Source organism: Myotis daubentonii, chromosome 3, assembly GCF_963259705.1.
Source record: "Myotis daubentonii chromosome 3, mMyoDau2.1, whole genome shotgun sequence".
NCBI classification, from domain to species: domain Eukaryota; kingdom Metazoa; phylum Chordata; class Mammalia; order Chiroptera; family Vespertilionidae; genus Myotis; species Myotis daubentonii.
Genome location: NC_081842.1, coordinates 45,904,850 through 45,917,842, shown reverse-complemented (window position 1 = coordinate 45,917,842; position 12,993 = coordinate 45,904,850). Strand labels below are relative to the sequence as shown.

The 12,993-nt window shown below is 40.2% G+C and overlaps 1 protein-coding gene across 1 annotated transcript in view; it reads right to left on the bottom strand.

Annotated features, from left to right (window-relative positions):
* The window catches only part of LOC132230218 (kininogen-1-like), a 433,809-nt gene that overhangs the window by 318,636 nt on the left and 102,180 nt on the right, over positions 1-12,993 (bottom strand). The gene's annotated exons all lie outside the window — the stretch shown is intronic.

Genomic DNA, 12,993 nt, shown 5'->3' with positions numbered 1-12,993 from the left:
AGCCCAGCTCTGGGCTGGAGCAGCCTGGAGGACCAGACGCTGCCATCCACATTGGTGTTCCTGGGCTTAGGCTTGAAATAGCAACATTCATCACCTGGGACTCTTTCTTGGCAGACCCATGTTATATTTTTGAAGGGCAGGATCAAAGTTGGTTCTTGCAAGCCACAAATTCTGATGCATTAAATGCTCCCAGCAGGGCTTGAGATCCCAGTAACGAATTCTACAAGATATTCAGAAACAGAGTGTTTTCAGGCAGAGGATGGGCAAGAAAGTGTCTGCCTACCCCCAAATACCACCTCCACTGGCCACACAGAGCCTAAAAGTCCACCAGCAAAGTAAAGTAAAAGTATGGCCCAAGGCCTCTGCCTTCTGCTCATATAGTAGGTCCTCACTTAATGTCATCCATAGGTTCTGTTTTATGAAGCGACATAAAACAAAACCAATTTTACCATAGTCTAATTGATATAAACAGAAGTTAAGTTCCTACAGCATCTCATCAATGTTATAATAAAACATTGAATGAAATTATGTTATTTTAGGACATGCTGTATGCAAATGTTTCCAGAGAAGTCACATTGAGCCATTAACATTTTTAAAAAAAATATTGAATTTATTGGAGTGACATCAGTTCATAAAATTATGTAGGCTTCAGGTATACTGCTCTACAATACATCATCTGTATAACACATTATGTGTTAACCATCTAAAATTGAGTCTCCTTCCATCACCATTGGACCATTAAAATTAATCATGAGACCCTCTCCAAAGGCCTACTGGCTTAGATAAGGGGCCTGTGAAAATGAGGTTCTATATAGTTACTAGGTAGTTTGAACCAAGAAGAAAACACAGAGAAACTGCAGCAACTCTCTGTTTCATCACTGTTTCATTTTTATTGTGGCATTTTCTTATTTAGTTTGGTCTGTGTTACTATCTTTCTCTACTTATTAGAATGTGAACTTCATGAAATCAGGCACATTGCCTGTTCAATATTGTGTCCCCTTGGCCCTAGAATAAGATCTAGTAAAAGGTAGGCAATAACAAATGTTGAATCAATTAGTAAGTGAATTGTTATAATCTTCCCTTGGAGATAACTATGATTGTTTCCCATTTTACAAATAAAGCATCTGGAGATCATTCTAGTACAGTGATGGCGAACCTATGACACACGTGTCAGAGGTGACACGCGAACTCATTTTTATGGTTGATTTTTCTTTGTGAAATGGCATTTAAATATATAAAATAAATATCAAAAATATAAATCTTGCCCTGACCGGTTTAGCTCAGTGGATAGAGCATCGGCCTGCAGACTTAAAGGTCCCAGGTTCGACTCCAGTCAAGGCCATGTACCTTGGTTGCAGGCAAATCCCCAGTAGGAGGTATGCAGGAGGCAGCTGATGGATGTTTCTAACTCTCTATCCCTCTCCTTTCCTCTCTGTAAAAAATCAATAAAATATATTTTTTTAAAAAAAATATTTGTTTTACTATGGTTGCAAACATCAAAACATTTCTATATGTGACACGGCACCAGAGTTAAGTTAGGGTTTTTCAAAATGCTGACACGCCAAGCTCAAAAGGTTCGCCATCACTGTTCTAGTAAGTGACTTGTCCAAGGTACAGATTCAAGATTTGAACCCAGATCCATCAGACTACAAAATTCTTAGGCTTTGTAATACCTCATGTTCTTCACCCCTCCGGTGGACTCTGAGACTCTAAGATTCGTGCATGTATTTTAGGGTAGTTTTGAGATTGGCATAAGAAGTATTTTTGCCCAGCCTTAGGGACTGCAGCTGGTTATTTCAAGCTCTAACTATTGCCCAAGGTGCAATGACTTTAGCCTTAAAATCTCGCCAAGCCTGTGCTGGATCAAACTGTCAGCCAGTGACATTGCGAAAGTCTGCCATTCTGAGGCCCCAGGGAACTCTGCCAGCTACTACAAAGGCCACTGTGTGGAAAGAAGCAATGCTGCTGCATACTGGTTTAGAGACTGTAACTGAAAAACAGTCAGGAATGCCTGGAGGCTAATCTTTTTCCCAGGACAGAACTGTTACTGGAAATGAAAATATCATTTCCTCCAGGGTATCATGGCTACTGTTCAAACCCCTTCAACACGTGCATTGGGATATTGAAATAGCAGGCCAAGTGTCCATGAAGTATGGTTAAATATTGCCACATAGTTTTCCTTGTAGTGATTTTTAAAACATAATCTTAATTGAACAATAAGCATAATCACCATTTCAAAAAATAGTACAGAAGATTGGAGCAGGATGGCAGAGTAAGCATACCCTGCAGCCTTCCATTCCATCCCTGAATCCTCAGAAATGTCAAGAAAGGAAAATATTCCTTTCTATCTTCCAAAGATTTGTCTACAATTGCACTCCATTCAAGGCAACCCTGAATTCTAACTTAAGTATCTCTTTTGTCCCTCATGCTTCAGACTAATAATAACCCAGTTCTACTGGCAAGGAGGCCAGTTTAGATAAGCAACCTTAAATTTATATCTATGAGAGCCTATCTGCTTGGACTGCTTCCAATACCAAAATACTGCATCCATCAAGGAAGTTGCTACCATAATTTTGGAAAGGCTGGAGAAGCCAAGGGAGGGAGATGGTGTTGCCCATAGATCAGGAAGTGGCTACAGTCCCTGAGCTGTAGCCCATAAGCCTGCACTCACTGCCTGAACAGTAGCAGGGGCCACTGCCACTGCCATGGGCACTGTCTGAAACACAATACTTCTCCCTTCTTCCCTCCTTCAATCTTGTGTGACTGTCCTTCATTTGCATAATCTAAATAGCACTCATCTGGCAAGGGAGTCTGGGATATGTCATTTCAGATACCCAGCTTCAGGAATACAAAGGGGATTATAGCAAAGTGGATATAGGGCTAAGTACCAACAGACATGATCTGGCATAGGCCACAACTTCAACAAATCAAAGAATTTACACCCAAGGAAACAAAGCTAATAATAAAAAAAATTATACAGCTTAAGAATAATTATATTTAGAGAGGTGACAGGATATAGCATGCATAAAAATAATTAATGAATATTTTGCCACAGCCAGAGGTGAAAATAATTTTCTTTAAGTCACAATGTTTATGTTGATTTGTTATAGCAACTCTAGGAAACTAATACAGGGATGTAGAGTTGGGAAAGAATTCTACATATGACACCAAAGGTATGATCATTAAAGAACAAAATGGTAAATAAGACTTCATCAAAGTTAAAATTTTTTCTCTGTGAAAGACCCTGTTCAGAGGATGAAAAAGCAAGCTATAGACTGGGAGAAAATATTTGCAAATCATATAGCTGACAAAGGATTTGTATTGAGATTATATAAAGAACTATCAAAACTGAACAGTAAAAGAAATCCAATTAGCCCTAACTGGTTTGGCTCAGTGAATAGAGCGTCAGCCTGCGGACTGAAGGGTCCTAGGTTCAATTCTGGTCAAGGGCATGTACCTTGGTTGTGGGCATATCCCCAGTAGGGGGTGTGCAGAAGGCAGCTGATTGATGTTTCTCTCTCATCGATGTTTTTAACTCTCTATCACTCTCCCTTCCTCTCTGTAAAAAATCAATAAAATATATTTTAAAAAGAAGAAATCCAATTAGAAAATGGGTAACAGATATGAAAGATAATTCACAAAATATGACATATGAATGGCAAAGAAGCACATGAAAAGATGTTTAACATCATTAGCCATTAGGGAAACACAAATTAAATCCACAAATGAGATATCACTACACACCTACTAGGATGGCTACAATTGGAAATAGTAGGAACAGTATAATGGTGAGTACATGTCATTATGCATTTGTCAAAACCTATAGAAGTACAACACTAAGTAAGAGTGAACTCTAACATAAACTGTGGACTTAGAATGATTTTTTTAAAGGTAGGGAAAGTAGAATAAATTTTTCAGGATCAAAAAACCACTAAGAATACTAAATTTGGGAAATGAAATAATGAAAATGGACCAATGATTATTTGCCAGTGGGAATGAAAATTTTTCTAGCCATTCTGGAAAATAGTTTGGCAGTTTCTTTAAAAAGTAAACAGTAGTCACACTCCTAAGCATTTATACCCCCCAAAATGAAAATTAAGTCCAAACAAAAACCTACACATAACCTGAATATGCCTCTTCATATATATCTTTGCTCATAAAATAAATTCCTAAAAGTAGAATTGCAAGATCAAGGCATATACACATCTTAAATTTTGATTGTTGTGAATTGACTTTTAAAAATTCATAGTGTTTTATCCTGTTCCCAACATAGTATGAGAGTACCTGTTCCCTTATACTCTTATCAATATTGCATACCATCAAATATTTTAAAATTTGACATTCTAATAGATTTTTAAGTATCTTATTTTAATTTTTAACTCTTTGATTATGTGTTAGGCTATACTTCTTTTTATATATTTACTAGAGGCCTGGTGCACAAAATTCATGCATGGGGCGGGGGGGGGGGGGGTCCTTCAGTCTGGCCTGCAACGACACCAGTGTCCCTCTCCCTGGCTTCTGGCCCGAAGGCCCTCTGCTTCCCTCCCTCCATGCAGCCAGGGCGCGGATGCTGGCCTCGCCTTGCCAGGGCAACGCTGCCAGTGTCGCACCCCAGCCACTATGGGCGTCACCATCTTTGTTGTGAAGTGATGGTTAATTTACATATTACTCTTTTATTAGATAGGATTAGTTATTTGTATTTATTTTCCTATGAATTGTATTTATTTCCTTTGTCCATTTTTCTTGAACTATTTTCATTAATTTTTTAAAGTGTTTCTATATCAAGGAATCAATCCTTTGTTATGTGCTTGGAAATTTTATCTTTTAACTTTAAAAATGTTTTATACAAAAAAATTTTGCTTCCTGTTCATCCTAATTTTTTTTACCATTTCCCTTTGGCTTCTGGATTTTGTGTTTTGCTTAAAAGATCCCTCCCATTCCAAAGTTATTCTTTAAGATATGTTTTCTTCTAGAATGTTCATGATTTCCTATTCTTTCATTATTTGACCAACCTGTAATTATTTTGTCAATAGGACAAAGACCACCTATAGAGTTAATCAAAGGCTATTTATTTAAATCTTACTGTTGAAAGGTGATCACTGCCATCACTTTTATTCCAGTAGAGACTGTAAGGGGATTAAAAGGAGAGTGGATTTTATAGGCTGGAAAGAGGAAGTCTTATGACAGTCTTTGGTGAGTACTCTTTCAGGGTGGGATTTCCTAATTCTACTAGGGTGGAATTTTTGAAAGTGAGGGAAGCTTTCTAATTGGCTTTCAAGTACATTTGGCAGTCTTTGATTGGTCCACTATTTGCTGGTACCTAAGTGGCAGCTTTCCTGGATGGGTAGGGTCATATGGGCTTTCCTAGTTTGGTGACTATGATATATATTAATGGACTAATAGCTGAAAAATTGCCTCCATTATTAGGGTCTATAGGAGTTGCCATATGACAACATTTTCAACACTAGAATTTGACAGAAGATGATGTGTACTACTTCCAGACAGTCTTAAAATATTGCACATATGATCCTTCAAATTCTTCTCTACCTATGAACTGGAATGCAGATATACCTGTGATCCAGTTCTTTGTAATGGAGGTTTTCTGTTTTATGTGTTTTGAAAACTACATTTTTTCTCAAGTTTATTGAGGAATAATTGACAAATATAATTGTATATATTTAAAGTGTAAAATGCAATGATTTGATATACATTGTGAAATGATTACCAAAATCAAGATAAATAACATCTCTATCACCTAACATAGTTAATCTTCTCTCTCTCTACCTCTCTCTCTCTCTCTTTCTGTGTGTGTGTGTGTGTGTGTGTGTGTGTGTGTGTGTGTGTGTGGTGAGAAAACAATCAACTCTCGGCAACTTTCAAGTATATAATACATATTATTAGCTATAGGCCTGTGACCCAATTTTGACCATACAGACAGAGATGATGTTCTAGGATGGTGGAAAACCCAGATAGAACTGGGAATTCTGACTAAATCTATGGAGTAGAGCAGTCTTCCTACCTGCCCTGGACTGTTATATGAAATAGGAATAAACTTGTCATTATATTGTTTGACCTCTTTGTTACAGCAGCTGACTAATATAAATGGCATGGACATTCCACAAAGAAAAGAGTTCTGTATTCAAAGAGTTTAAGAAATGACAGGGTTGCCGAAACCGATTTGGCTCATTGGGTAGAGCGTCAGCCTGCGGACTGAAAGGTCCCAGGTTCGATTCCAGTCAAGGGCATGTACCTGGATGGTGGGCACATCCCCAGTAGGAGATGTGCAGGAGGCAGCTGATAGGTGTTTCTCTCTCATTGATGTTTCTGACTCTCTGTCTCTCTCCCTTCCTCTCTGTAAAAAATCAATAAAATATATTTTAAAAAAAAGAAATGACAGGGTTAATAAAAGTATGCAAGTTTTCTTCCTATAAAAATTCTTTGAGTTAGAATAAATCTTTTCTTTTCTCCCATATTGCAAATTGAGGGAGAAAATTCTTACTGGTTCTGACAGGCACATCTGGAACATGCTGATTTAGATGACTTATATTTTCTCTAAATATTGCATAATGCACGGCTAGTGTTTAGTATGCATTCAGAACACCATCAAATTTTAAAGAATCAAGGCTGGCTTTACTCCAAGCACTTCAGCCAGAACATGTCATTTCTAGGGGACGACAGGCAATATTTTTAAACCATAGAGAATGTGAATAATTCTTCCAAAAGCTTTAGATTTTGATCTCATTGTTCTATATTCTTTTTTGTCAAACAAATGGAAAGATGACAAAAGTTTTACCCACAGCAGAGTCATTTCTAATTTATTTACTAGAGGCCTGGTGCACAAATTCATGCACGGGTGGGGTCCCTTGGGCTGGCTGCCCAATTGGGGCCTATCGGGCCCTGTCTCACCCATTCCCAATTGGGCTGATTGGGGCCGGGAGGTTGGCTGGCCGCGGGAGGTTGGCTATGGGAGCACACTAACCACCAGGGAGCAGCTCCTGCATTGAGCGTCTGCTCCCTGGTGGTCAGTGCATGTCATAGCAACCGGTTGACTGGTCATTCAGTTGACTGGTCTAACGGTCGCTTAGGCTTTTATACATAGAGATTTTCAAAGGGTTTTAAAAATGTACTGCAACCAGAATTCATCCAGCAACATTTCCTGTGTGGCAACTGTGCATGAGGCCCTTGAAAAGATACAAGGTCCACTAGGTCGAATGGAAGGCCAGAGAGGACCACCCAGAGCAGCTGGGAGACATCTGGGAATACCAGCCATAAGGCCTGGTATCGCACTGGCTCCTCCGGCTGCCCATCTGGGATGTGAGAGATGTGAGGTTTGTGGAGAGGGTCTTCCTGGGGGGCCAGGGGGTTTGGGCACTTTGTGCTCAGCCAGCACTGTCATGTGTGGCCATTTTCAAAGATTCAGAAAACAACAATGATCCAAAGGATGGTGAACGCTTTGAGCTGTGTTTCTGTAATCAGTGGCTGGCTAATCAGTGGAAAAGGTGTTTCAGAGGATCCAAGTGATGTGTTTCCCGACTGTTCTAATAGTCAGAACCCTGAGGATTCTTCTGTCCAGCTCTAGTTTTACAGATCCTCATTGAGAAATGCATTATCTTGTGATTGATAACGGGGGAGGCCAAAGCAGAGAAGTTTGCTGAGAAACCTGCATCAAGACTGCCTGTATGAATGCGCACTATTGCTGGGGCTGACAGGCACACCCTGAGCAACGGATGAATGATTACTCTGACACACATTTCTGTGAAAGAGCGGGCTAAGGGATTGCTTGGCTTGAGAAACCAAACAGTCCCGTTCACCTGCCTCCTTAGGCTTTTATTGTAACAATAGCTTGAACTAAAATTAACTATTAGGTACTATTAGGAGGGTATTCATCCTTGAGAAGACACATGTGTCTGTAGTGTCCTTTAAGCAAAGACTTCTAAAGACTAAACAAAGATTTCAGATAAAACACCTGGGGGCTCAGAGTTGTTTGGAAAAGTCAGCTTTGGCCAGCACACCCCCCCGCCCCCCCGGAGTTCCGCTCTTTTGGAGATTCCTCCTTACAAACTTTCCAATCAAGTCCTGTGCTTACCCACATCTCCCCTTTTTTGTTTTGCTGGCTGCAGAAGACAGAAGGAGATGGTGAACTTTCTGCTTTGGAATGTTAGGGTGCGTGAAGCACATTCACTACTCAAGTTCCGATTTTGTAGACTATAAGAAAAACAAAGAGAATTACAATGACAGCAATGGTTAGTCCGATCAGATTCTAGGAAACCATGTAGTGGGGTCTATATGCTCCTTTATCGTATTCTAAGCAGAAGTCTATTTTTTCATATTCGTTGATAGCAAGTAAGGACTCTTTAATTTGCCTTTGTAACATATTTACTTCTTCAGTAAGATTATCATGAAAGACTCCCCATGGATGTTTTTTAACATCAATCCACTGATGGTGACTACTGTTCTATTTTAAGGGGGTGACACATATGTGCTTATGTTCCCCATCGCAATTGAGCTCTTGCTTGTATGCTATAGTGTCCTGTCTTTCCCCCAAATATTCAATGGCTGCCTCTATTACCTGTAGTCTAGCTAATATTTTTTGATCTATGTGCTGTTGCATAGTGAATTCCCTAGTTACATTATAGGCCATACTGTCTGCAAATGTGGCAGTCTGCACAGACTCACAAAGGGCCACCACAGCGGTGCTGGTAGTAGTAAGAATAACAACAGCTGAGCTGATGGCTGCAATGAGCATTCCCAAAACTCTTTTGGGCTGTAATTGGCTCAATGCTCTTTCTAAGATTTCGATAGCTATGAGCCTTGCCATTTCCTACTGAGATTAACAGGTATTAGGATTTCTGCTTGTCTCCTAAGTACTATAATAGTGCTGATGTTCAATGAGGTTATATTCTTGGTGGTAATACAGGATGCAAAATAAGCTCCTTCTCCAACCTGTATTAGAAAAGATGAACTATGGTTTATTAGTAGATGGGGGCCCATAACAAAGACATAGGGGTGAGTGGTGCAAATCAGGCTACTGTCAGTATGATTATCAGTAAAAGTCATACTATAGTAGCCAGGGGAGCTCTGGTAGTCACCATGCCACAATTTCAAAGGACTGAAAATATGGCCTAATCTCTATAAAGTTTCCTGAACTGGCAAGCCTAGTACTCGAGGTTATGGGGAACTCACCCCTCCCTCAGTCCAAACCACAGGCATGCCTGCATAACCGATATAACTAGTATTAGATGCACTGTGTACCAGAATGTCAGTGTGGTTGGCTTGCTAATGACCATGTGGGCTCCAATCTATAATCTGTTGGTCCCCTAGGACTGTCAAATGGGCATGACTTCCTCAACAAACTTCCCAATGGAATACTTCAGCAGAAGGGTCCCACCGCTTATTTTGCTTATATGGAGGGGTGGAAGGTACAGTAGTATTAGTCAGATTGCCGCAGGCCAGACTGCCTGCTGAGAGAAAGGTTAACTAGGCTTTAATTTGATCATGTTTAAGAATGATATATAACCAAATCTAATTATGAGCTCTCATACAGTAGAGAGGAATTGGGGGAGGAAATGCATAAGGGTAGTAAATTGGAATAAAAAGAAGTGTTGGAGGGACAGGGAGAAAAATATATAATTTACTAAATTGCTTTAAAAATGCTTCCTTATATCTGAAAAACAAAATGTTTAAGAATTAGCAATACTTTTAACAAAAGTTACAAAAACTATATAATTATTCATTCAACCCTATAATAAAATTTTTGTTTTTCCTGCTAGTACTTCTATAAGTTCAAATACTTTATAGAGTAATACAAATGACATGGAATCTTGTCCTTTCTAAAAATCACAGTATTGCAGAGTAACAATTAGAGCTATAAATGAAAGCATAATATAGTTATTATTATTTGACAAAGTTTTCCATGTACCTTAAGCAGAAAACTTTCCTTTATGAGAGAGAAAACAAACACTTGAGGCATTCCAGAGTCTATTGGAATGATCTAAAGCCAATTCTAGGTCAAGGAAAAGTTTCTAAAAAATTCAAATCGTGGGAAGGTAGTCAAATACATTAGATTAAAAAATTATATATATTATTATTATTATTGTTATTGTTATTATTATTATCAAACAGTATTAATTAATCTATTCATTTAAAGTAATCAAGCTCCTGATTAACATGACATAATTATTTTAATAATCCTATATAATAAAAGGCTAATATGCAACTTGACCAAACAGCAGAACAACCAGTCACTATGATGCTCACTGACTACCAGGGGCAGACGCTCAATGCTAAAACTGTCCCCAGTGGTCAGTGTGCTCCCATAGGGGGAGCGCCACTCAGCCAGAAGCCCTTAGTGGGGCGGGGCTCAAGGCTGGCAGGTGCAGCGGCGGTGGCCCATTCAGGCCTAAGCCAGCAGTCTGACATCCCCCAAAGGCTCCTGGACTGCAAGAGGGCGCAGGCCGGGCTGAGGAACTTCCCTCCCCAACCCCCACCCCCGAGTGTAAGAATTTCATGCACCAGGCCTCTAGTATATATATAAAGCTTTTGCTTCCTAGGCAAATACAGGAAAAACTTTTTTTTTAACTTTCAGAAATAGGCTTATTTTTTTTCAACAGAAAACATATTCTTAACAGAAATAACATAACCTTGACAACTCTCAGGAGGCTGGGTGTGTATGTGGGGAGAAAGCAGGTCCTGGGGTTGGTTCCCAGGACTGTAGTAACTCCCGGGCCTCTAACAGCTTTAGTGAAAAGTACCACTTTTTTTTCTTTACAAGGAGAGTGCCCCCCGACCCCGCTGCTGCTGCTTCTGTATCCTATTCAAGGGTACTTCTGTAGCTCCAGCCCTCTAGAATAAATACTTGGGAAGTTAAATAATTTTTCCCATATTTTTCTCTTTTTGAGTAGACTAATAATATGAAATTTTGTATATAAGATCTTAAAAACAGAAACAACAACAACAAAAAAACCCTACAGCAAATGAATGAGTATTCACAAAAGGGTGGCCTGGGACATTAGCCTTAGAATCTTATCTCACACTAACCCAGCATAGCAAATGGGTTCTGAGTGGCACAAAGCCCAAACAGCAGAGAAGAAGGATTTCCTATATTTATAAAATGGTGAAGTGCAAACTAAGTCCCCCAAAGATAAGAAAACAAGTAAAGAATATCAATCAGTAACCAAATTACATTACAGACAGATAAGGATGTCCACTAACTAAAAGTTTCCAGTGGCTGATGCCTTGAGAGGGAGAGTAGGAAGGGTCCCCAAGATTAAGAATTCTTGGCAGCTGCTGGGAAGTTCCTGCAATCCCTGCCACATGTTCAGCCTGCCACAAGTAGCTGGGGCCCCTAGCAAAGTGAAATATGCCCCATTTTTAAACAAATTAAACCAAACAAAGACACAAAACAACAATCAACAGAGACACTCTATGTACAATATTTATAGGCGTGCACAACCCACAGACAAGACTTAATAAATTAGTTAATAATTTCCATGGATTTTTCAGAAGGTGTCTTACGGTGCCCAGGACTTACAATCAGAATGCAGCCCAGAGGACTCCCAAGTGGGGTCGCCAGTGAACACCTACAAACAGCCTGTTGTTTACAGGTCTCATCATACTCTTCTCTCCATAATATATATTGACTGGTGTCTAGAGTTGTTCTGGCTAAAATCTGCCAGTCCCAAGGAGTCATGTGATAATTTTCAGACAAGGCATTAAGGACTCCCTTTGTAAATGGACTGTTAGCCCCATTTTTTCTAAAACTCTTCCTTATGTCCTTAAAAGTATTAAAGGAGAGTGGTTTATGTATATGATTACCTTGCTGATCTTGCAAGTCAAAAGCTCTCCTAACATAGCTTGCCTGACACATCCTATATAATAAAGAGCTAATATGCAAATGGTCATCACACCATCATGCTGTCAGGCCATCACACCAGGACCGCGGACCTGAGGCCGCACCCCCCACCACAGCACCAGGGCTGGGGGACCTGAGGCCGTGCCCCCCACCTGGTGGGGCTTTACAAGGGACCTGAGGCTGAACACAGCACCAGGCTGGGGGACCTGAGGCTACACCCCCTGCCCTGTGGGGCTTGTCAGGGGTGGGACCAGCCAGGTCTGGGTCTCACGCGATTTTGAGGTGTGCACGGGTGGGAGGGGACTTGACTCTGGGTCTTGCGGTGTACCCCAGACTCTGACAGGAGGGAGATTTTCATATACATTTTACTAATTTTCTTTCATCTCTGACACTTCTATTATAGAGAAAGGGCAAATAACAATGTTAAGATATTTCCTCTAATTTAATGTGCACAAATTTTGTGCACCGGGCCACTAGTGATCCTATAATTGAGGATCTAGTTGATGAGCTTTCCCACACCAGAGGATGGCAGAGCCTTAGGTATTACAGGCTCTAGAGGCGCTGCTTCAGGAGGAGGGAGCAGTAGTAAATCCTCCTGTCGCTCTGTAGGGTCGATCCTCTATATGAAATGGGCATAGTGCAGCTTGAATAAGAGCCCATATAGTTAATGATGACAAGGGCACTCATTTTCCCTGGGCCTGATTTCTCTTTAAATTCCTGCCCACTTCTTCCCAGAGATTAAGGTCTAGCATTCCAGCATTAGGGAACCAAGGATTATAAATTTTAACAGTCTGTAACAGGCTCTTTAGTTGTTCTTCCGTAACAGAGGCACCACCTGCTTTTGATAACTATTTAAGCACTGTGATATATTGCTGTTGTTCCCTGGACAGCTGTTGTCCAATTGTGAAACTTAGCTGAGAAACAAGCCCCTCGCACTTGGAAATCCCAAGTGGCCTCCAATGACTTACTGCACAGTAACTTTGGTTTTCTTACGCTTCATTTTTGAGGATTCCACTGCGTCTCATTGTGTTCCTTGTTCCTCACACAGGGAACCACTTGCCAGGGCTGACTGGCAGACCCTGAGTGACAGATGAATGATTACTCTGACATATGTTTCTGTGAAAGAGAGGGCTAAAGGATTG